Raw genomic sequence first — 25394 nt, 5'->3', positions numbered from 1 at the left:
TCTTGAAATGCAGTCAAATGGATGGAACTAGAATAAACCATCCTGAGTGAGATAACCCAGTCACAAAAAGATAAACATGAACCCTCATCCAGTAGCTGTTCAAAGAAGAAAGAGGCACCCACAGCTAAGCACTGAGCCATACCCCTGGAATCCAATTGTGGAGAGGGAGGAGAGATGAGCAAAGGAGCTAAGACGGTGCTGCACAATCCCACAGAAACAGTTGACCTGACCTAGTGTGAGCATGGAGACCCTAGTCATAAAGCTGCAGAAATAGCATTGGACAGAACCAAGGCCTCTGAATGTGTGTGCCAGCTAGGAAGCCAATACAGTCTACAGGACCTCTAACAGTGGAGCCAGTCTTTGACCCTAGAGCACAAATGGACTTTGGGAGCCCATTCCCTATGGAGGGATACTATTTCAGCCCAGATACAGCAAGGAGGGCCTAGGCCCTCCCCCAAACAATTTGACAGACTTTGAAGGTCCCTGGGGGAGGGCTTCACTATCCCTGGGGAGGAGTTTGGGGATGGGTTGGGGGGCTGGTAGGGAACATGGAAGGATGGGAGGGCAAGGGAATGGGGGGATGGATATGTAAATATGAATAGTAATTGAAGAATTTAAATAAAAATGTGGTACATTTACACAATAGAGTACTATTCAGCAGAAGAAAAAAAAACAATGGAATCTTGAAATTCGCAGGTAAATGGATGTAACTAGAAGAAACCATTCTGATCGAGGCAACCCAGTCACAAAAGATAAACATGGTGTATACTCACTCATCCAGATTTTAGACATGGAGCAGAGGATTACCAGCCTACAGTCCACACTGCTGGAGAAGCTAGGAAACAAGGAGGACCCTACAATAGACATACATGATCCCCAGAGAAGGGGAAAGGGACAAGATATCCTGAGTAAATTGGGAGCAAGGGGAGGGGAGAGGGAGCTAGGAGATAGAGAAGGGGAGGAGTGAAGGGGTGAGGAGGACATGAGGCAGCAGGAAGGTTGAGTAGGGAGAAGAATAGAGGACAGCAAGAGAAGAGATACAATAACCGAGGGAACAATTATAGGTTTAAAGAGAAATCTAGCGACTAGGGAAATGTCCAAAGTTCTACAAGGATGACACCAACTAACAATCTAAGCAGTAGTGGAGAGGTTACCTTAAATGCCCTCCCCAATAATGAGATTGATGACTACCTTATATGCTATCCTAGACCTTAAGCTGGAAATATCTTATGTTAAAAAAAAGTGTTAAACAATTCCTCTGCAAATCAGATGCCTTCCAGTTCAATGTTAGTGCTTAATTTATTTCCAAAGAATACATTTACATAGACAATACATGTAATAGTGCCAAATCAGTTCTTTTCTACATATTAGTGCTTATAGATACAATTTATAGCATTTTAGGATTCAATGTAATACTGCACATGTGAGCAGCATTATATATGTGCTTCTACAATGAGTAAAAGTAGGTTACTCTGTAGAACTTCCAATTCTTGGCATGCGGAATCACTTTCAGTGATTACATATTCTCCACATACTTCATACTGTGGACAGTCAGTGTTAGTGTAGCTAATCAGTCATGAAGGATGCAGTTATAATAGGGAGTTCTCCTACATCAATACAGACTTCTTGCCTCCACATGTGCATATCATATTGCAATGATCATATTGTAAGGAATCACAGGCTTTTCAAAAGCATGTAAGTCCTTTTCCACTAACCTGCTTCAACACACTGTTGCGGTGAGACTAAAGAGGTCATTTCTCTCCATAGGAATGTTTCTGCTGTTGACTACACAAGCCTACTCTATCTTGACTATTCACATCTTTTTCTTAAATCCTGCTGTTTGTAGAAGCAGATATTTATTATAATTTTGAAAATGCATCTCAGATACTTGATACTCTTCCAGCAAGATTTGGTTATAGACTTCCAACTTTTAAATGATTTTTTTATTTAATTCAAACCAGGGGATGCTTGTGAATACATATTGCTGCCATCACCAAAAGAAAACTCGTCTGACACATTAGAAAGTTTGATTATGATTTTGATGTACAGATTTGAGATGCACAGAAAGCAGAATTCAAAGCAGTGATAGTTCACAGTGTTGATTCTAATGACCTCATCACCACAGAATCCAAGAACATTGATGTGTTAAAGAAAATTTACACTCCATCTGTCTTTATTAGTGAATCATGAGATAATTGCCTTAATGATGAATTCACAAATGAAACGGGTGCCACAATTTTTCAGTTCCAAAAGTAAGCCTTCTTTGAGAATACTATCTAATCCCCTTTTTCATCCTAGTGGATATCTACCAATCTTCATAGTCACTTGCATGACCACAGATTTCTAAGAAAGACAGGGCTAAAAGAAAGGACTTTTTGGACATCACCTTAAAAGATACTTCCTATAAATATGGATACAAAGTGGAGACAAGCTCAAAATCTTTCCCTATTCCCTTGCTTATTCATGCAAATATGTAGCTCTTCACCTAGCTGAAGTCAAATGTACCCATCAAATGTACAAGCAAAAGATACTCTTGACAATGTCTCCAAATCTAATGCAGCTAGCAAGAGGAAAAATGTGTCAGGACACATTACCTTACATAAATCTCTATTGTCTATCAGTCCCCAGTCGTTTGGAGGTTGGCTAGAATCTCACTCACTTAATAACAGAGCAAACGCCTCGGATTAGGAGGGAAAATGACAATAAAATCACTGAGAAATGAGGTAGAAAGAAAAAAATTAATGAATATGATGCTATATTCCAATTGCAACCTGATGCTTAATGGGATTTCAACACAACAAATGCTGTTTAACCTTCCTGGGGTGACTGGTTCATTTCCCTTTAAAGTACTTACTCAGATATATAACCTCATTATTTTGCTCCCTTCAGAGATTTCTGTGGATCCAATTTCTTTTTCAGTTTTCCAGCTTAATCACATTTCTGAAACTGGATTTTTGATCTAGTTATCTTTCTGTAGGGGTGTACTTTATTGTGCTAGTGAGTAATAACAGGATGATGTTATAACTAAAGCATCAAATGAGCCTATTTGTGGATGAAATAAAGCTGCAACCTATATGTCTAGTTTGCCAAGATGTGTCTATGGGGTGATACTGGCACACCCATTATAGGAGTAATCAGCCTTTTCATTATATTTAAGTCCCATCAATATGAAACCCATATTTGGCATTATAATCAGGCAGAGAAACTCTGGTTGACAGGTTGCAGACCCCAGGGAAGAACCTATTACTACTACTCTGCTAAATGGACATAGCATTAAATCAACTCCTAATAAAGTATCATTATATTCATAAATTAATGCATCTCTCAATTTTCATCAGAGAAGCTTCTATTTACAATAGAGCATGGTTGACACAGATACCCACAACTGGGCAAAAACAGACTGCAGAATGCTCAGTCCTAAATGGCATATCCGTATCATAACCCCTCCTCCCAAAGCTCAGGTTTCATTGAAGAAGTGGGGACAGAATGTGTAAGAGCCAGGTGTAGTAGATGACAAGGAAACAATAGCCTCTGGACACAACAGGCCAGCTGCACATATGAACTTACAGTGATTGTAACAACATACATAAACCCATGTACAATCAACCCAGACCAAGTCCCAGCATGGAGAGGAGGAGAGAAGTGGACTTGAAATCCTACCACTAGCCAAGGAGCTATTGGCACTTACTGGGAAAGGAAGGGTCAGTTTTCTCTGTCTAGCCTAGTGGTTCTCAACCTTCAGTTCTTCATGTTGATGGTCTAGACAGTGGTTCTCAACCTTCCTAATGTTGTGACCCTTTAATACAGTTCCTTATGTTGTGATGACCACAACCATAAAATTATTTTCATTGCTACTTCTTAACTGTAATTCTGAGATTGCTATAAATCGTAATGTAAATATATGCTATGCAGGATATCTGTTATGCAACCCCCAAGGGGTCATTACCCAAAGGTTAAGAACTGCTGAGTCCCCTAATTCAACTTAATAATCTTTTTTTTTTCTTTTTAGCAAAAGTAACATCTTATTGCTGCATTAACTTCTTTAGATGGTCAGTAATATTTACTACTTGTTGTGCCTTTTTGGTACAGTCAATTTCCATTGGGTTCTTTTACATTTAATATTTATGTGACAAAATGTTTCTGTTATTTACAAACTTCTGCTTTTATAATGTTGAGAAAAATGACAATAGCTACTTCAAAATTCCAGTTTAGTAAATCAAAGACTTGCCAGCTCTTGGTCTGTGCCCACAGATATGTCTTCTCCTCTGGAATACTAGTACCTGGTACAATATCTGCTTTGGTTCATATATGAGATGAAGAGACTCAATGTTTTCTTTGATTAGTGTTGTTAGTTTTTAAGTTTTGCTTATCCTGTATGGCTGATAACTTCCTGCTCACTCATTCTCCACATGCGTGCATGCTTGTTCTTTGTCGCTTTTTCTCTTTGCAATGTTCATGACTACTTCAGACTCAGCTTTCTTATTCCTCAGGCTAGAATGCCTCTTTCTTTCAAATATGCACCAAATGTGGTACTGAAGAAGTAAAAACTGGGGCTTACAGGATACATCTGCCTTTGTCAGTCTGCAAACCCTGAAGCCAAATTCCCTGCTTTTGTTTACTCCTTTGTGACAGTGATTTATGTTCAGCATATAATTGTAATTTATAGGAGAGGTTCATACGCAGTCACCATCAAGCACTTAGTCATTACTCGTCCTTTACTCTTGTTTTATTTATTTGAATACATTCTCCCCTAAACATCTTGACAAATAATCTTCATTTTTATAACACTTTTACTTCAATTTCAGTCCTAAGTTGAATCATCTCTTTTTGTGTGTATGCTGATGGCTAGCCATTTTGATTCAGAGTTTTATTTAGTTTAGGTTTGCTTTGGCTTCATGGTTTGTTTTAAGTTTTTGCTTTGTTTCTGTATGGCTAAATTTTATCAGTTGAAGGAATGTGTTCCTTCTTTTAGTTTATTACAAAATGAAAGAAACTATTTAATCACAGTACTTTTATAGAGATGCAAGGAACGCTTCTTTTTGTTTTTATTTCTTTATGTTTAGTCATCTAATTAATTAATTTTGAATATGTGTGCATGAGTTTGTGAGTATGCATAGCATATGCACTCAGGGTAACTTAGGTGAAGTTCTCAACACAACTTTCAGGTGTTGGTTCTCTTCCAATTTTCTATCTTGTTTTTTCAGCACTCTGTAGGCCAGGTCCAGGGCAATTCTTCTATCTCTGCCTCTGTTCTGGGATTACAGTTTCTGTGATCAAGTGCATGCTTTTACCTGCAGAATCATATCCCTAGCCCCTACTGTTCACACACACACACACACACACACACACACACACACACACACACACACACTATAACAATAAAAGAAAAAGAGTCCCTTTCCAGTGTGGGGGACATAGGAGGAGTTCAAAGGATGGAATCTTAGCATGGTTGGGGGAGTGATGCAATTATATTTTAATTATAAACATTTTTAAAATAGTCTTACCATTTTCTAAGCCATATTTGTGTAGTGGAATTATTTCTGATGAGTTACTCAACTGAGAGTAGAGGCAGTTAATGTGTTCTTTCATTAGGGGAGAGGGCCTTTGCTTTATCTTGTTATATATTTTCAGTGTATTTATATGTGTCTTAGACTGTTCAAACCTCCAGTCCTAGTATTATAGGACTACATTACCACACACAAACTATATATGTGTCTTTAACCAAAGGAAATTGATGTCCTGTTTTCTTTTTGTACTCTCAATTATTGATGTATTTTCCTTTGTATCAAGTACTCAAGAAATGTAGCCTTCTTCAGAACTGCTTGCTTCTCTTGCTATAAGGCATATTATCTTCTAAGGTTGCTACTTTGGACAGTAAAAAGGCTCAGCATATAAAATCTCTTGCAGTGCAAGCCTAACAACCTGCGTTCATATCCCAGAACCCCAGTAAAGGTGGCAGGAGAGAATCGATGTCACAAAGACATCTTCTGACTCTGAACACCTGGTCAAGGCACACATTTCCCACCACATCATATTCACACAACACTCATAATAAACTTTCAAATCTTCTATGAAGATCGCTACTTCTGAATTTTACACTTATGTACTAATTTTTTAAGTTAGTACAATCCAGGTTCCTGGTCCAGCAACATCTAGATTTATGTCAGACCCTTCTTTCTGGAAAAGAATTCCTTCCCCATATGTTTTCCCGAGAGCAATATGTTTCTGGTTCTGCCACTTTAGCTTTCTCTTTTCTCTTCTGTCCTATTTGTATCTTTTTCATATATATATATATTAACTGAATTCATCATATGGAAATCCAAAAGTCCCTAAGTTCATCTTTTTTCTCAATGTGCATGAAGTCTGTATTGGGCTTATAAAATACATATTTATCTTAACAGCTTTCATTATTTTAATATGATATATTTCATTATGATGATTGGGCAATAGGATATTTTATTGAACAGTATTAAAGAAGAAAAGAACTTTATACCACTCAAATTCAATAAAATTCTTCTAGTAATATAGTTACACAAAAGAAAAACATTTTAAGGTACTAAATGTAGTGACTGTCATTTTCAGATAGGAGAAAATATTTTTAAACATTATGTGTATTATAGTCTCCTTTATAGGATAATTATAATACAAAATTTATAAAGCTGGGACAGTTTTGTAATTTTTATCATTGTGTTTCATTACAAATCTGTTAAAATTTAATTATGCAAAACTTACATGTTGAGAAGGAAATAATCTCTTTTCTGTTCTTGCTAGGTCTCTTATGCAGCCATCTGTGCTCAGCATGTCATCATAAGATCTAGAAAGGGTCTCTAAGCTCTTCTTGAAGATTTCATTGCAAGGTTCATGATCCTTATCTACATTTCTTAACAGCTTGTTGACTTCAGAACATTTACACATTTTTGCTTAACATATGATAATTTATTCAGTATTTCTGCCTAAGCTCTCCTGGAGTATCTCACTACAAAAACAGTAGAAACCAATTAGGAACCTAGATAACAAGAGAAACCATTAATTAACTCTGTGAAAAATATTTTAAAGTTCCCTTAGTATAATGACTGTGACCAACCTGAAATTTATATTTGATCTGTGTTTATTTACAACAAAATGAACTTAATTAGCCTGGATGCTTTCAACTACAGGTGTATGTTTTATCCCTCTATCCTGAAAGCTATCATTATATTGTCAGTATACAAAAATGTCAAAAAAGTAAGACAATAACCCCAAATGGAGAAAGCATTGGAGACAGACACTTGGGGCTAATTTTCTCACTGGATTATAAAGGAAAGATAATAAGAAGTCAGTTAAAGAAAGGTTGTTTTCCTATTGAATTTCCACATGAGAACATTCACAGTAGCAAAAGAGCCTCACAGGAATCCTTTAACAGTCAAGAGTACCAATGCTGGTGAGAAGTTCTATGAAATGCTGTCTTCTGGACATGATATAGCTGTCACACTCAAACATGCAGCAGCTGTGGCTACCTGGACAAGACCTACACACAACCAATATTGAAGGGTTATTGGCAGTGGATATTTGCTGGGGGAGAGAAAATCACTTGTGGTTTCAAGGTGGATATGGTAACTGGTAGGTGTCCCATGACATATGGACAGCACTAATTAGACTAACTGGGTTACATAAACAGACACAAGCAAAAATAAAACATGAAGTTGGCAATAAGACATACTGAGAGGGGTATAGGAAGAGTTAAAGGAGGACATCAGGAGATGGATATGATCATATTTCAATGACTACATAGATATATGAAATCTGAAGTCATTACATAAAATAATAAAAAATAATACTGTTCTACCATTTTTCTATATTTATCTTTCCTCATATCCGAAAGCTTAATAAGTCTAGAAACCTTGGGTAGTTAACAAGAAATAAAGGTGGATTGAGAAACAGACTAGGCCTTCCTCCCCAGGTTCTGACTTCTCTCAGGACCATCCCATTAAGGAGAAGGCAGAAGTTTTAAATTAAATAAAGGCAGACGAGTTTTGATTATTATAGAGAACTGAATTATTAATGTCACCCTAACTTTGAATTAGGACATTCATTTTTATAATAAAGGAACTATTTGTTTATGATACAAGAAAAGAAACCTCTGGGACATGGATGAGTTTCATTGTAGGAGTACAAAAAGAAGAAACCCATAAGGTAGGTTTTAATGAGCAAGCAAAAAATGATGAAGTTACTTTTGCCTAAAATCTATTAATTTAAGCCCTGACAATGGAATAAACCAGTTAAAAAAATACCAGAGTATAGGATGTGACAAAATGTTAGCATTTCAATTTTTGTGCTTGTATTTTGATTCATGAATTATTTTAATGAAAGTTTTGGTAGTGAAATTTAATTTCTGTATTTTTCTTTTAAAAGATTTTTTTTTGAGAGCCAACCAGAAAAGATCAGAGCAATTGACATGGCTTAGAGAGGTTTATCTGCCCAGTGAGAGATAGCAGAGCAGACAGAAGGGTCCACAGTTTAGAGCAGAGATCATCTGAGAAGTGGTATTTTACATTCAGTAACAAACATTGTAATCAGCAGAACTAGAAGAGTTAAGCGAAAGTTGCACATGACAGCAACAGGGTAAGCATTCTTTTTGGCAACTAGAAAAAAGAAAAAAAAATCTTTAAAAATACCTCTACTAGCCGGGCGTTGGTGGCACACACCTTTAATCCCAGCACTTGGGAGGCAGAGGCAGGTGGATCTCTGTGAGTTCGAGACCAGCCTGGTCTACAAGAGCTAGTTCCAGGACAGCCTCCAAAGCCACAGGGAAATCCTGTCTCGAAAAAACAAACAAACAAAAAATACCTCTACTGAGTTAGCATCTTGGTGACACTAACCCTCTCTGAACACAGTGCTCTGGGAATGCAAAGTGATTGTCACAGGCCTGTTTGTTGACAACTACAATGCAGAGTACCTCTGGACAGTGGGGAAGAAACTTTTAGTCAAAGGCACAGAATATTCATTGTTGATGAAATCTAGTCAGAGGCAGAGGCTGCAGTGAAACATGAAAATGGATTCTGGGAGACCAATATGGTGAACAGCTGAGGAATGTGAGCAGCATTTGCCACCCAATAACTGACCACAAAGCACTTGCTAGAGGTGTAACAAGCATTCACCAATGAGTAAGTGAAATAATGCCCAGAATCTTGATCAGTACCTTCCATCAAACCTGCAAAAGTCTACAGTCATTGAAGTCATTTCTGAGTCTTCTATTAATCATCTGTTAATATAATTGATCTATTTTTGACTTGGTTTCGCTATACTTTGGTTGATAATTTCCTTTGTCAACTATAAGCTTAACCATATTTCCTGGTAAAACCTTTATCTTTTCTAAGTATTTCTTTTGAAGAATAAAGATTTATTTTATTTGTACAGGCCCAATTTGTAATGATAAGTCTTTCTGCCAGCCGCCTGAGCCCTGACATCACTTGGGCGCCCAAAAGAACACAGAGAGACTTGTATTAGGTACAATGCTGCTGGCCAATGACTAGGATTTCTTATCTGCTAGATCAACCATAACTACTAATCTATATATTTTATAAAGACTTATGGAGGATGCTGGAAGCAGGCATCTTCTCTTGCAGGGATCACGTGGCAGCTCCAGAGAAGAGAGGAGGAGGAAGAGAGCGATTTCCTGCTTGCTCCTGCTTATATTCTGAGTCTTCCTGCTATGTAACTTCCTGCCTGGATCACAAGACTTCTCTTTACTACATTTCCCAGAATCTTCCTCGACTCCTAGTACCACCTAACTTGCTTCGCTATTGGCCAACAGTACTTCATCAACCAATAAGAAAACATATACACAAAAGAACTTCCTCCATCACCAATTTGTTGATCTTTTCTTTTATACAATATTATAAATTTTACTATCATATCATAATAAGAAAAACATAAATATATGATGTATATATAGTGAATTTGTATATATTTAAAGGAACCAATGAAGATCTTTTAAAACCTAGTTTTTCTTTATCATTTTTCATATATGTATAAAATACATTCTAATTAATTTTAGCTTTTGTTCCTGCTAACACCCTTCTCCAACACATGTTCTTTTGTTTTGATTTAAGTGAGTCCATCTGTGTGATCATGTGTTATGAAGGTATGAATAATTTGTGTTAGTGATTTTTGCATGTGATTGCTTTAGAGGTGTACTGTACTTCTTCAGATATTTGTGATCTACCTTTAACATAGATATAACTATTCATTTGAGCATTAAGGACCAGAGTTAGTACTGCAATATCACATCAAATTTTTACACAACATTTACTATAGTGTTGGAAAATTAGATTTTATAAACTGTTATTAGATTTGTCAGAAAGCTTCCTATATTTAGTGATAATTGTCCATTTTGGCGGGTGAATTCCTGTTATTAATTGAATTTCTAAGTGATAGATCCACAAACCTTCAAAATGTGTGTTTATTACATTATTGCTATTTCTTCCTCATATATGGTAATACCTTAAACTTGAGGATATGGAGCTTAATGATTTAGTCTAATGTCTTATATGTTAAAATATATGACATTTTTACACTGTGTAGAATTTTGGAGTACATCTTGTTTTTGCTTGTTTGGATAGTAATTTTGTGGTACTGAATATTAAATCCAGGGCCTTGTGCATACTAGACAAGTTCTGTACTGCTTACCACTGATACCACCTGTAAAATGAACTCATATGATAGCATAGTCAGATTTATATCTATCAGAATGTAAACAAAATGGCAGAAAATTATATTACATGTGTGGAGAATTAATTATTACTGTATTATAACAGAATTTTCTGAGACGGATATAAACTTAATCAAAATTCTCAAAAAGTGTTTGTGCTTACAAGAAGAGTACTATTGTTAAGTATTGAAAGGCAAATGATTATCCGTATAAAAGAGCAAGTGATTATTGTCATTTTAACCTCAGTTTCTCATCAGGAAAATTCTGCAACTAAATAAAAAAATAAACAACAAGTATGATTTTGAGTCTATTAGCTAACAAGTGTAATGAACTAGTGAACAAATTTCTGGCTGTCAAATTATGCTTATCAATCTATTCCTCTCAGACTCTATTTGATAACAGATTGTTTTTACATACATTGACAGATAACTACTTAATCATTATTTAGGGCATTAGCAGAACAAGTGGTGTGTATATTTTATGTAAGGTAATTTTATAAAGGGCATATTAAAATTGTCAAAGATGCCATTTGTTTTATTTTGTTTTGGCACACAACCATCATATGTCCCGTAAACAGATTGTAGCCATTTTAGTAGTGCCCTTGGATAAGCAGTGCCAATATTATTAGATCAACAAATAACTCATTGGAATATGTTCATTGATAACAGTGATAACCTTGTTGAAAAGTTCCAAAAGATAAGAAAATGTAATAGTGTTGGCTAAGAAGGGCAAGATTTATATTTATACTCCTGCCCAGTCTCCTTTGTGTGTCTCTAAATTTATTGAGTATTCTTAATCTTTGAGATGAGAAAATATTTATTTCTGTCTTGATCTTATTGTAATATACATATAATATATAAATATTATAATATATATACATATATATATATAGTTTTTAAATCTATAATTCAAGGAAATAAAATTAAAACATTTACATGTATGCAGCTTGCATCAACCAAATCTTTTTCAGTAGTAATGATAATAGTACCTTAAACTTTAGCATCAGTTTGCATTTTATAAAGTGGCTGTTATAAGCATCAGTATTATTTCCCATATATTAAAGATGAAGATCAGAGTGATAAGATACCTTAAAGTCATACTGAAATGACAATATATATAATTCATATGATAGATAGATACATGGATAGATAGAAACAGGTAGACAGACAGGTAGATGTAAATGTTCTAACCTTTGAATCTAAGCCTTTACGTGTCACACTCCACTCCTTATTTCACTTAGTCATAGTGTCTTCCTAGTATAGATTCTTTAAAAACACTGAATAACTCTTGTGACTAATGTGTAATGTTGCAATTCAAGCCTAATAATTTCATGGGGTAACATATTTAATTCATTCCTTTGAATAATTGAGTTTCCCCTAGCAAATTTGACATTTTCAGAGCTCAGATTAAAACCTTGTTCCAGAAAATTACATCATAAACTCTCAATTATTTAATTATTAGCAGTAAGTTTTTAGCATTATACAACATATTTATATTATCTAGCATATTTGCTATTTCTTAGTATTTAATATTCTTTTGCCATTTGCTATTGTCTCAAGAAAATGTCCCTACTGACATGCCTACATACTAATCTCATGGAGGTATTTTCTCAATTGACTCTCTGTTTCCTCTTCTGAGATAACCCTAGCTGTGCCAAGCTGGAAAACAAACAAACAAACAAAATATAACCAGCCCAAATGGACAAAAACTTCTGTTTCTTCTGCTACTGTAAGTCAAAAAGGGTAAAGATCAGATAAGAAGGCTGAATAGGGTTCTACTAGTGTACAGATGTTCAGTCAATATTGGGAATTACAAATTTAAAAAGTAATTATCAGTGATGCCTTGGTTGATGATTTAGTTGTAGGCTAATTACATTTTCTCATGATTGATGATTTTAGAAATCTACCATAGCAGAAAGCTTACTTTCACTTTCTCACTGTTCGTGTTGCCACACCAGACACAGATAGTTATTCAAAGGACATTTGTTAAAGAATAAGGTAGGTTCAGAACAAAGATCATCTTCAATATTTGAAAAAAGGTATATGGCTTATAAAATGCCTGTTCTCACCTTAACTGACTGCCAAATCATTCCAGAAGGTATGATCACTCTGATTATAATAGATCTTTGAAATGTTGAGAGGGTGGCAGAAAATGGCTTTATCACAAACCTGAGAGCAATAAAGATAGAACAATGCCACATGGATTCTATTGATCATATGCAGAAGTCTTCCAGTAAAAAATAACTATGAATATTATTTTGATTCTAGGAATAACTTCTTTATATAATGAAAAGTACAAAAGTATAATGGTTATCAAACTGTGTTAGTCACTGCAATAAAACTTTAATAGTGGATCTGCTTCTCTGGAGTTTTAAAGAATTAGGACTGAATTGGTGTCTTTCCAGTCTTGTCTAAGAAAATAAGTCTATACAGATGTCTTTTGTCTATTTATATACAAACAAAATGTGTGTTTTATAGTCAAATGGGGACAATTCTCAGACTTTTTCTTTACCTATTATAGATATTCACATAATATTCTTCAAGTTTGTAAGTCATTAAAACCCTCCTGCTTATTTATGTAGTTAATGCCACAGCATATCATGGAAAGCAAGAATAATAAGAACCTTGTCTCTTCTCAATCATTACCATTTAAAATGTACCTGTTAAATATATCAACCAATTTTAAATGGTAGGTATGATCAAGTTCCAAAGATTTCTAAAATCTTCCCCAGTACAGCCTTATATGTATGGGTAAGTAGGCGACTAGCTAATAACACAACTGCATAATTATGCCTTTAGTGGCTATACATTGCTTTCCTTCTTTGTTTTCAAATAGCATGTGCTTCATCAATAGCACTTGAAAAGAAAGTATTTCCTACTGGTTAAAAACAAAATTAAATGTACTTTTTACACAAAAGGCCACTGTTTTGTTCACTGGTAATCCACCTTGCTCAACATTATTTCTAGAAAAATTACTACACAGTCAACTCCTTATTTATAGTATATTCCATGAGCCTCTAGGTACATATTAAAATATTAAGTCATCAATTGATTTTGAAAATCACCCGAGAAGCCCCTCTCTGTCTCTGAGCCTTATTCTTTTATTAAATATATGGGAACTCTCACTTTTCTTTTTTTCTGTGATAGCATTTTGATATTAAAACTGTGAAAATTTCTTCAGATATTTTATTCTCCAAAGGAGCATGTGCATTTTAATAACAAGGACTTATAAGTATATGTGCAACAGTTTTTGTAGAATAACCCCTCAAATTGCACCTTGTGAATTCTTTAGTGTTTGACTTGTATAAATTTGGCATTACAGATGGACACAATGTATTATGTAGGTAAATGGTCTCCAAAATGGACTCTCTCTGTCTCTCTCTGTTTCTCTCCCCTTTGTGTTTGAAAAAGACTTCTATCAAGGGCCTCTTTTTTTTCTGTACTGGAACTCACTTTGTAGATCAGGCTGGCCTCAAACTCACAGAGATCCACCTGCCTCTGCCTCCTGAGTGCTGTGATTGAAGCTGTGCAAAACCAACACCTGGCTGGGTCTCTTGTTTTAAATAATAAAAAAAACACCTCCATAGAACACCTTGTAATCCTTTATCAGATAAATCGTTTCCTAAGAATAACTCTTAATTTTTCATATTGCATCCCAGCTATGCCATTGGATAATGGTATTTCCCAAAGTAATGGATGGAAAAGTAAAATAAATTTATTAATGAAAACTGTAAATGGAAGCCATAGCTTAGACCATTTCTGAGGTCATCAATTCTCAATAGTCACAAAGACAAATTTTAAATCACCTTGATTTTCTCCAAATTCTAATAAAAAAACAAAGCACAAAACATAAGCCTAGGTACAATAAAGTGCCCTTCATTGTAAAACTAAATCAATTTGATTTGGCCCCATCAACTAATATTCATGTGTGTCATATACTCATGGGAAAAGACAAATTATTTCTTCTGTTTTGCTTTGTAAACTCTTCTGAACTGCTGTGTGTACAGATTATTAAGAAGGAGGTACTTTTAAGAAGGAGGTTTCCTAGTTTTAAAAATTCTTTTTATATCAGGATCTCACCATAACTGTGACAAGATTCGTGAAGAAGTTAAATTATACACAAACATATGATGCTGCTTTAGGTAGTTTTGGGGCAGCAAAGAAATGTGATCTGCTACAAACAGTAGATCCTGAGATCTAAGATAGAAATCTCCCTTCAAATACACACTACAGTTTCTGTCTATAAATTCACAAAGTCTGTTCAAGTTAAGAAAGTAACAGGTAGAGTTGTTTTTTATTTAAATTCTTTAATTACTACTCATATTTACATATACATCCCCTCATTCCCTTGCCCTCCCATCCTACCAAGTTTCCCACTAACCCCCCAACCCAGCCCCAAACTCATCCCCAGGCATATTGAGGGCCTCTACCAGGGACCTTCAAAGTCTGTCATATCATTTGCGGGAGGGCCTAGACCCTCCTTGCTGTATCTGGGATGCAATAGTATCCCTCCATAGGGAATGGGCTCCCAAAGTCTATTTGTGCTCTAGGGTTAAAGACTGGCTCCACTGTTAGAGGTCCCATAGACAGTCTTGGCCTCCTAGCTAGCACCCACATTCAGAGGGTTTGTTTCAGTCCAATGCTGCTTCCCCAAGGTTACAACTAGGGTCTCCATGCTCTAACTAGGTCAGGTCAACTGTTTCTGCAGGTTTCTGCAGCACGGTCTTGGCTCCTTTGCTCATCCCTCCTCCCTCTCCACAACTGGATTCCAGGAGTATGGTTCAGTGATTAGCTATGGGTGCCTGTTTCTGTTTTGATCAGCTACCGGATGAAAGTTCTACTAATGGTAACCAAGGTAGACACCAATCTCATTATAGGGGAAGGGCATCAATGACATTTTCTCCACCACTGCTTGGATTTGTAGTTGGGGTCATCCCTGTGGATCCCCTAACATTTCCCCTGTGCCAGACCTCTCTAAAAACCTGTGCTGTCTCCCTCAATGAAGGCATCTCCTTTCTTGCCCTCCTCTATTCCTCCCCTGTCTCAGTCCTTTTGTTCTCCTCCCTCTCCCCTTCTTCCCTTACCAGCTCTATGTAGAGTTCTTAACTAGGTCCAGATCTCTAAGTTTATTATTCTGTAAGGAAAATAGCTGCACATCATTGAGAGGCTAATGGTCCAAAGTGGAAATTTCAACATCATTTCAATTCTATTATATTATTCTCAATTTAACACAGTACCCTGAGGATCTCAAAGATAACCTTACCACAAATTAAACTATAATCTATACTCTCAGTACCTGTTTATAACAGAAATATTCAAGAATTAAATTAAAGTCAATAATGCCCTGTATGTTTTCATTTCTTTCATATCTTTCACTTTTTTCCTTTACAAAGTATATCTTTAATTCAGACTTGGAGTACAAAACAGAACTTGACGTCCAGTCAGACTGCTTTTATGCACAAAGGAAGCACTTGCCTCATGAATGCTTCCTATTTTGAAGTGGTTCAATTGCCTGTGGTAAATGTGGAATGTAAAAGCAATGTCACCTTTTCCTTTCAATGCCCACTGGCTCTGTGATGAGGACCAAACCAAATCATTCCATTCATTCAACAGCCATCTCCAAGGAACTCGGGAAAACTATTAGGTTGGTTAAAACAATTCATCTTTACATGGCAATGGGTGTTCCATTTTCTTGAAATCTTGTTACCTCTAGTATAGAACTCATTAAGATTCCTCATTCAGGTGTATACAATTAAATTATCTCCACTTAAAGAGTTTACAAATGAATACATATCAAGGCTGTGCATCCACACTAAAGGGACTCCAACACCTTTTCTTCTATTTTTCATTTTCAACAAGTGAGTTATATAATGTTAATAGGGTTTAGTGTCTCTATTTTCATAGCTGGAGTAGTAATAGTATTTACTTTTATGGTTTTTCTGAGGGTTGAATTTACGTACATATATATAATATATAATATTTAGAAGACAAAAATATTAAAGACTAATTGCTACTATAGTTTTTATTTTTATTTTATTTAGTGCTAAGTCATTTTGCCGTGAGAAAGTATGTAGCTTAAAACAGTTTGAACAAGGGATTCAAATACATATCATACACAAGACAATTGCTGAAATCACCTCTTAAAAAAGAAGATTTTAATAGAAATATTATTCTAAAAACATACATGAGGAATGGCAAGAAATTAGGAGTACAGTGAAGACAACTTTTAGAAATCACCATGTTTTAAATCAAAAGAACAACCAACAGACAAAAGAGCCTGTGATAAGTTCAGAGAATGGAGAACAATAGCTCGGAACAGTTGATGGTAGACCATATAGCAATAGAGAAGGGAAAGACCACAAAACTGACCATGAATTCCTGGCCAACTTCAGTGACTTAGTGATTCTCAACATAAGTCTGTGGCATAGCCAGAGACTCTGTCTCAAAGAATCAAAAGGAAGAAATAATCAAAATAGAAATTTGCCTTTTACTATATAAGAACTGGTAAATCTTAAAATATTTTGAGCATAAAAATGAGTAGATCACTTTCTCAGTTTATTTATTTATTTTGGTTTTTCGAGACAAGGTTTCTCTGTGTAGCTTTGGAGCCTATCCTGGCACTGGCTCTGGAGACCAGGCTGGCCTCGAGCTCACAGAGATCCGCCTGCCTCTCCTTCTGAGTGCTGGGATTAAAGGTGTTAGTCACCAACGCCTGGCTACATTCTCAGTTTAAAATCATTAACTTGGATTCAACTTCTTTACCCAGCTAGGTCTCCCACATTTTTCTCCAGGGTAGCTCAGCAAGTCTTGCTGACCCATTCCATCCATGTACTCTTGCCAACTTTCCAGATCTAAGCCCAGTTCCCACATACAGTGCCCTTGTCTAATCTGGCTACCCCTGTCTATGCAACAACTAATTTCTATGTATTTGCCAGTACCTGCCTACTTACTCATTAACCCAAGGCGCCTCCAATGCCACATCTAATCTTTTCATCCAGTAAGGTATACTCCCATATTCTAGACTTACTTAAGGAAGAGCATTCTGTATACCAGTCTTATCCTCTTGGACCTCCTGACTTCATTTCACCTAAGCCATTTCCAACCATTAGACTCCACACACCTTCTCTTCTGCCACAATCTATTCTGTCCATATCAGACTTAGAATTAGCAAAAGAAGTCCACATACCAAGATTTCATCACAAATATGCCAACAATATTTTGAAAGATCAAGGCAATATCTTCTAACTAAAAACCTACCAATCCTCCAGAAATTTTGGCCACTAAGAATTACTTATGTGAACCCCAGGACACAGAATTTAAAAGGACAATTATAAATTACATTAAAAATTCAAGAGTTTTAAAGAAGACATAAAGAAACAACTCAATGTAATTAAGGAGAATGGGCTCAAGGAGAAGAAACTCCCGAGGGATACCAGAGAAAAGACATATACCTGATGGAAGTAAGAAGAACAATCAAGGACATGAGACTGGAATTCAGTAAGGAGATATAGACCTGATGAGGATTCAAGGTGAAATGAAGGCAGGTTTGGAAAACATAATAACTCTGCTAGAAAATTCAAAGGAAAGTCTTACAGGAATAATGAATCAGTAGAATATAGAATTTCAGGACTTGAAGAGGAAGTAGAGATCTAGACTATATAAGCAAGGAATATGAGAAATTATAAAACCACAGGAAAGGATCATGAAAGAAATATGGGACATCATGAAAAAGGCAAACCCTTAATTATAGACAAAGATGAGGGAGAAGAATCTCAAATTTTTGGCATTGATGAGATCTTGCACAAAATCATGAAAGAAAATGTCCCCAAAGTAGCAGAAAACACATCCATACAGATACAAGAAACACAGAGAATGGCAAATAATCAAGACCAGAAAAGAAAATCCTCACAGTATATCATACTTAAGATACTAAGGATATAGAACAAAGAACGTGCATTGAAAGCTGCAAAAAAGAAAACAACAAAAATCTCTGAAAATCACATATAAAGGAAAACCCATTAGAATAAGACATTAATGTAATAAAAACTTTGAAAGCCATAAGATTCTGGGCCAATGCATTCAAATTCATAAATATTATAACACACAGCCTAGCCTAATATGTCTAGCAAAACTATACACTATAAGTGAATGAAAATAAAAATTCCCATGATGTAAACAGTATTAAAAGAATGTATCCATCAAACCAAACCCAAAGGAAATATGGGAAGCATGATTGCAGGCTGAATAGAGGAATAAACATAGCAGAGAGTCTATGGAAAGAAATATGAAGTTATAATTATTAAAATATTAAATACCACTGAGAACACACAACACTCACACAGATACACACATCATCAAAATATCAGCAACATGATGATCACTAACACACACATTGCAAGAATAATTTTAGATATCAGTATCCTCAATAATGCAATGAAAAGACATAGGCTGACTGAATGGATCAAGAAACAAACTCAGATCTTTTATCTACAGGAAATACATCTTAGCTTTAATGATTAGGTACCACCTTAGAATAAAAGGACAATCAAAAGTACTCTATGGAACCTGTATGGAAGAAGGCAGGTGTCACCATCCCAATATCTGAGAGACTTAGGCTTCAAACTGAAACTGAGAGCTTCTACTTATAAGACCCAGTCTGGCTGAAATAAAACAATGATCAGACCTTGAAAAAAATCAGATAGAACATAAATTACTTAGTGATACTACTCAAGAATTTGGAAAAACAAGAACAAACCAAATCCAAACCCAGGGAAGAACACACTAATTTGTTATCCAATTCTAAATAGTCAACCCTAAAAATATGCATACAAGTCATGTCATATAGATTGTGGTGGATTGAAATAAAATGGTGCCCATAGAGAGTGGCACTATTAAGAGTTGTGGTTTTGCCACAGAAACAGCTGGCCTGAACAAGGGGGAGCACATTAACCCCAGACTGCTGTCTGGGAGGCCAGCATGGGACTGATCCAGACCCCTGAACATGGATGTCAATGAGGAGGCCTCTGCACTCTAGGGGGCCCCTGGTAGTGGATTAGTATTTTTCCTTGGTGTAAGAAGGGACTTTGAGAGCCCTTCCCATGTCTTGGCCTGGACACATGGGGGAGGGCCTAAGCCAGGCCCAGGATGATGTGGTGGACTTTGGGGAACCCCCATTGAGGGCCCTACCCAGCCTGGGGAGTGAAGGGTGGATGGGGTAGGGGGCTGGTGGGAGGTTGAAGGGAGGGTTGAAGGGAGAGGAGGAAGAGGGAGAGGGAGAGGGAGAGGGAGAAGGGATTGACATGTGAAGCAAGCTTGTTCCTAATTTGAACTAATAAAAAATATTAAAAAATTACAAAAAAGAGTTGTTGTTTTGTTGAAGTAGGTGTGACCTAGTTGGAGGAAATGTGTTACTGTAATGGTGGTTTTGTTAAAAACGAAGGTCTAATAAAAATGACTACATAAAATTGAAGTTTTGAGTTAATACACTTTCAAGCAGATGGAGATAAATACAAGGAAGACAGGGGTATTAAGGACACAGACTTATAAACACTTGGTTCTTTATTGAACATGAGGTAAGAGAAATGGAATGCTTGAAAATTTCACTAATGAAATTATTGATATACCCACAGCATGCAGAACAGAGAAGGCTCAAACTTTGACTGCTATTCATTCTACATCCTTGTATAAGAAAAAAAATGAGAATACTGGGAGAGATGGGTAATGCAAGCTATAGTCTTTGATTTATGATATTTCTTACATAAAGTGTAGAACTTTAGAAGGAATGGTATACTGTGTTACTTAATAATAATTTTGTCTACTCCTTGAACCTATTATAATTAAATTACTGTCTTATGTTGAGTTACATTCAATTTATTATTAAAGAACAACCTATTTCAATCGTATTCAAGGGGGTACTCTGAAGTCCTTACAGATTTTCTTTAACAGTTCTCTGAGTTTTTCCTGGATATAGTTCTTCTTAAATTAGTCCAGTGTTCCATATACTAAAATTCATGGCAAAATCTCTGATATAATCACAGAATATAAGCAATACTATTGAATGTATCCTTATGTATTCATTGCCAAAGCTATTCATCTCATGTTCACCCACAAATCTGTTTTCATTGGTGAGACAGTTGTAGATAGGACAAGCTGCCTCCTAGCAAGAATTTGACAAAGAGTTTTCTAGTTCAACACTAGAACTAGAACCAGTCAACATCCCTTTTGAAGAATTCAGGATCCTTGGATATGTGTAACTCACTGACACTAGTTTCAATCATTCCTCCATACCCTCTCTCTCCCCTCCCTTCCAGGAATGGCAGTTATCAAATAGGTGCATCCAAAAGGAGATATTAAGTAGGCATATGACATTGAAATTTGGAAGTCCCCAAGGGTAGATCAGGGAAGTTTACTAGAGGATAAGGCAGGGATATGTATAGAGATTTGAAAACTTTGAGGCATCCAAAGCTTTCTTGTTCCTTGAGGCTAGAGAAAGTAAATGTAAGAAAAGAGATGCAAAGACTGAGCAGTATGGCATTCCTGGACTCAGTGGTGTAGAAGAGAGAAGGCACCAGCAATGAGGCCTATATTCTAAATCTTCCAAAGATCCATATAGAATTCCACTTTTCTTTTTCTCCCTTGCTGCTACATTTTCTGCTCTGTCCACCAGAATGTAATTGAATCTAAAGGGTAGATGCTTTTCATGACATGATTTCTTCAGACCTTCATTTTCTTCTATCTACTTTGGTAGGTTATGATGCCTAAAATATAATCTGTGATAGATGAAGACCAAAAAATAAATTCAAACAGCCTTTCTGTAGACAATATATTTCTGTTAGGTAGAAGTGTTTTTATTCAGAAGGGCTTGAATCAAATTGCTGAGGGAATTAGATCTGTTTGGTTTTCCTGTCTCAAAGAATAGCCTTGCAAGTAGGATATAAGATTAGACAAACACATTTACATCAATGTGCTCTTTTCTGCTAATGACACCACTGTGAAACTTTGACACATTTCAGATCGTTCCCATTTGGATAGATTTGCCAAGATGAGAAAATTACAAATTGCTCTGACTTTCAAAATAAATGACAAGAAAAGCCTATGGTAAACTTATCCATCACTCTTGTTTTAGATCCTCTGCCATTTCTCCAGAAGCTAAGAAATGAGAAGAGTAGAGCTGAGTGCTTTTTGTTATTCTAGGTGTCTTAAAATGGATCAGGGTGACAGGAGATTAAAATGCCAACCCAATCATGAGTTCATGGATTTCCATTCACCTAAATGCTTAAAGATATTAACACAGATTTGTTGCACAGACTGGGGATTGTCTGTAGAATTTTCCCATCATTTGATGTCACTAAAAATTATTCTGTTTCCTTTTTAAGAGGCAATGGGGAGATTTTATTCAAGGTGGGCTATTACAATGGGGGTTTGTAATAGGAAGGAGAGATTGTTCTTAATCTTCTAGCCCATTTTTAGTGAGGAATTTTAAAAAGGGCACACTATTTATGTCTGCTATACAATTATCTGTTTATGTTGGAAGATTTTTTCCTTTACTTTTTCTATTCTTGGAATCAAACTTTGGGTGTGGTGCATGCTAGGAAAGAGCTCTACAAAAGTACCCAGAAATATATTTTAGTGGTATAATTTTATTATGAGGTGAATATGAGACAAAGAACAAAAGTGTATCAATTAACAAAACAATCAATTGTTACTACTCACACAAGTAATAGGACAGCCCATCTCATCACATGTGGTTATTCGCTTTAGAGAGTTGTTTTATTCGTTATCAGTAAAGAAGGATGCAACATAAATTGACCATTTTATCCAGGTTCATGAAACATTCTGTGATTTTTGTACCCTGGTGATTTGTACACAGTGCATTGTCTGCTTCTTTTTAAATGTAAATATAAAGAATTTTGGGGAAAGGATTATTGTACTTGTCTATAAGTCATAGCTAAATACCAAACAGGAAAATTCTACAATGAGAATTGTTAAAAATATGAAATCGTAGTTTTCCTTGTACAGTAGGAATTGAAAATATCAACACTGTTTGTTTTGTGATACAGCATGGCACAGATGACCTAAAAATGCTTACAACATGGCTGATTGAATGAATGATTATAATTTGGATGTTATTTCTTGATTTTTACCTGGGAGCATGTGAAACGCATTGCTAAGTAAACTATGCTAGCATTTCCCTGCCCTCATCAAAGCATCTATTTTTCACAGACTTATTAATAATATGAACCGTACAAACTGATTTCCTAGATCATATGTATGAATTACTAAAAGGGACGTGGGCTTTGGGAATAGTCATTTAGCCCTCATATGAATTCAAAACAAAACAAAACAAAAACCTTCATGGGGATCCTGACTCAGAATTCTCTGTCCTTGTCCTTGCCTTTCAGTCTTGCTTTCCTTTACTCAATGGGCCTACTGTAGCCACTGTGGCTTGACATTTTAGAAAATATATAACGCTTCTGAATATGCCTTCAAACTTCAATTACTGAAGCAAGATTTGTAGGCTGGGCAGAGAAACCTTGTCAGTCAATCAGAGATGTCCTGATTTCTAAGAGCTCTCAAGTTTTCTAACTGCAAAATCATCTTCCTCTTTCAGGTTTACAGCTCCCTCTGTTGGGAAAAGTTGGTCAAATCCAGAGCATGTGCAACAGTATTGCCATTGCTTAAACCATCCTGACCTTGTGTCAAACAGAAGTTCTATGGGTTATCTTTACAGGATTGTTTCACAAAATTCCAAGACTTCTGTCTGTAGAGTTCCAGAAGTCTCCATTATGTTTTAAGGTCCTAAATTCAGGAACTTAAGAGTCCTGATAAATACACCACTAAATTTCTCTTCACATATTCTTCCATAGGTATTAGGGTACTCTGGCAAATGAGACTCCTGCTGACTTATATGAATATCTCAGAGTTCTTGAGGTATATATGAATGGCAAATCTCAACATAACTTTGTGGTGCATCAATCATAATTATAAAATGTTCCTCTTTACAAATTGACACAGTCAAGATTTGCTTTTACGTTTTGCAACAAATTTTGCAATAAATAGATCAATCTGATCAACACACACACACACAGAGAAAGAGAGAGAGACAGAAACATTGAGAGAAAGAGAGAGAGAGAGAGAGAGAGAGAGAGAGAGAGAGACTCAATGATGGAGCCTACCAAGCACTCTATCCTTAGTACCAACAAAAATGAATAAATTACATAATAATAAACATAATAAATAATAAACATAATGTGAAATTATAAAAAGATGCTTATATTCTTATACTAACTTGGGCCAAATGAGACAATTTACTACTTTCTGCCCCTAAAGTACAGTGAGTCAATAACCTAGTATCCAAATGAGTCTTGAGGAAGCCTTTGAGTCCACTTAGCTAAAATATGAGTTATACATTGTTTCATAATTGGAGGTTGTAATGAAAAAGACAGAATATTTAATACTATGTGCCTTTTTAAAATAAGCACTGTATAGTTTTATCGTTGCATTACCATAGCCTCATTTTTAGCATATAGTCTTCAATACATACCCTACCTTCAAAATCATAGGAAATGTCCTACCACATTTTGCAGAAGTTCATGTTCAGAAATAAGTTATGTCAGATTACATTATAGACTCAATTCTGAAGTCTTAAGCTGAAAACATCTATCACATCATCTGCTAATGGACTTCTTCTAAAATTCTTTGAAATCAAAAGCAAAAAGCAGCCCATTTCTTTCACTATTTAACTGAATGTCATTGACAAGGTTTTTGTTAGTTCCACGACACTGTTAACTGTTTTCAATTAATGCCCTTTCTGAAGCATACAGTGAAACAGAGCCATTCTAAAGATTATAAAGTACAGTCTATGGGGGGCAGGGTTTCTTTTTTTCCTGAAACACATCCTAGTTTATATTTTGAGGCTTCATTTCCTCTGCTGTGCAAATAATTTGTTCAAGTTAAGCTCCATTTTCTTAGAGAAATTGTACTTTCTCTTTCTGGTTTGTATTCATCTCAGGATTTGATCAAAACTCCAAGGATTTGGCATTATTGAGAAGACATAGCTTCTGTGTGGTTCTTGGCAGGTATTTCTGCTAGCATCTGCTGGAATCCATAGACTATGTAGTGACCTATCCATGCACAGCACTACATCTTGCTACGGCTTAGTTTGGTTTGGGTGTCCCTTTCTTAACCACTGTGTTTTCCACTTGTAGGAAATCAGGAACAACTTGATAGCTTTTCCTTTCCTCCCTTGGGCTTCCAGAAATTTCAAGAATTGTTTCAGGCTATCTGTTTTAGTCACAACACTATTAGACCCACTATTTCTACACTGTTGCTGCCTAACTCTATTAGCATGAGAAAAAAAATCATGATCCCCTTCAAAGATCACCTGAAAAGTTAAAGCATCAGCCCATTGTTTTACCTGATTGCAACTCTAAATAGACTGTGTTTTCCATTCATCTTAACCAAGCACACATTTTGGTCAGCTGAATTCTCAGAATCATGTCTCAAATGTACCAACTGACTTTCTCTCTTGTTTCTTACATTCTTCCACTCTCTCCAGTTGAACCTCTCTATTTCCTTTAGTAAGAGGTACATTGCTTATGCATCATTATGCATTCTTCTTAATCAATTTTTATAGCTTTGCCTTCTGATTGTTAATGCATGGACTTTTGGAAGTTATATCTCTAACCTATTTCTCCACCACTAGT

At 35.9% G+C, this 25394-nt stretch overlaps 1 pseudogene; it reads left to right on the top strand.

Annotated features, from left to right (window-relative positions):
* Window positions 1–1452: 1452 nt before the first annotated feature.
* Window positions 1453–2321, top strand: LOC113837831 (annotated as a pseudogene).
* The last annotated feature ends 23073 nt before the right edge of the window (window positions 2322–25394 follow it).

Source organism: Cricetulus griseus, chromosome X (genome assembly GCF_003668045.3).
Source record: "Cricetulus griseus strain 17A/GY chromosome X, alternate assembly CriGri-PICRH-1.0, whole genome shotgun sequence".
NCBI classification, from domain to species: Eukaryota; Metazoa; Chordata; class Mammalia; order Rodentia; family Cricetidae; genus Cricetulus; species Cricetulus griseus.
The sequence above is the reverse complement of the archived record's forward strand: the minus strand, read 5'-3'. Positions and strand labels throughout refer to the sequence as shown.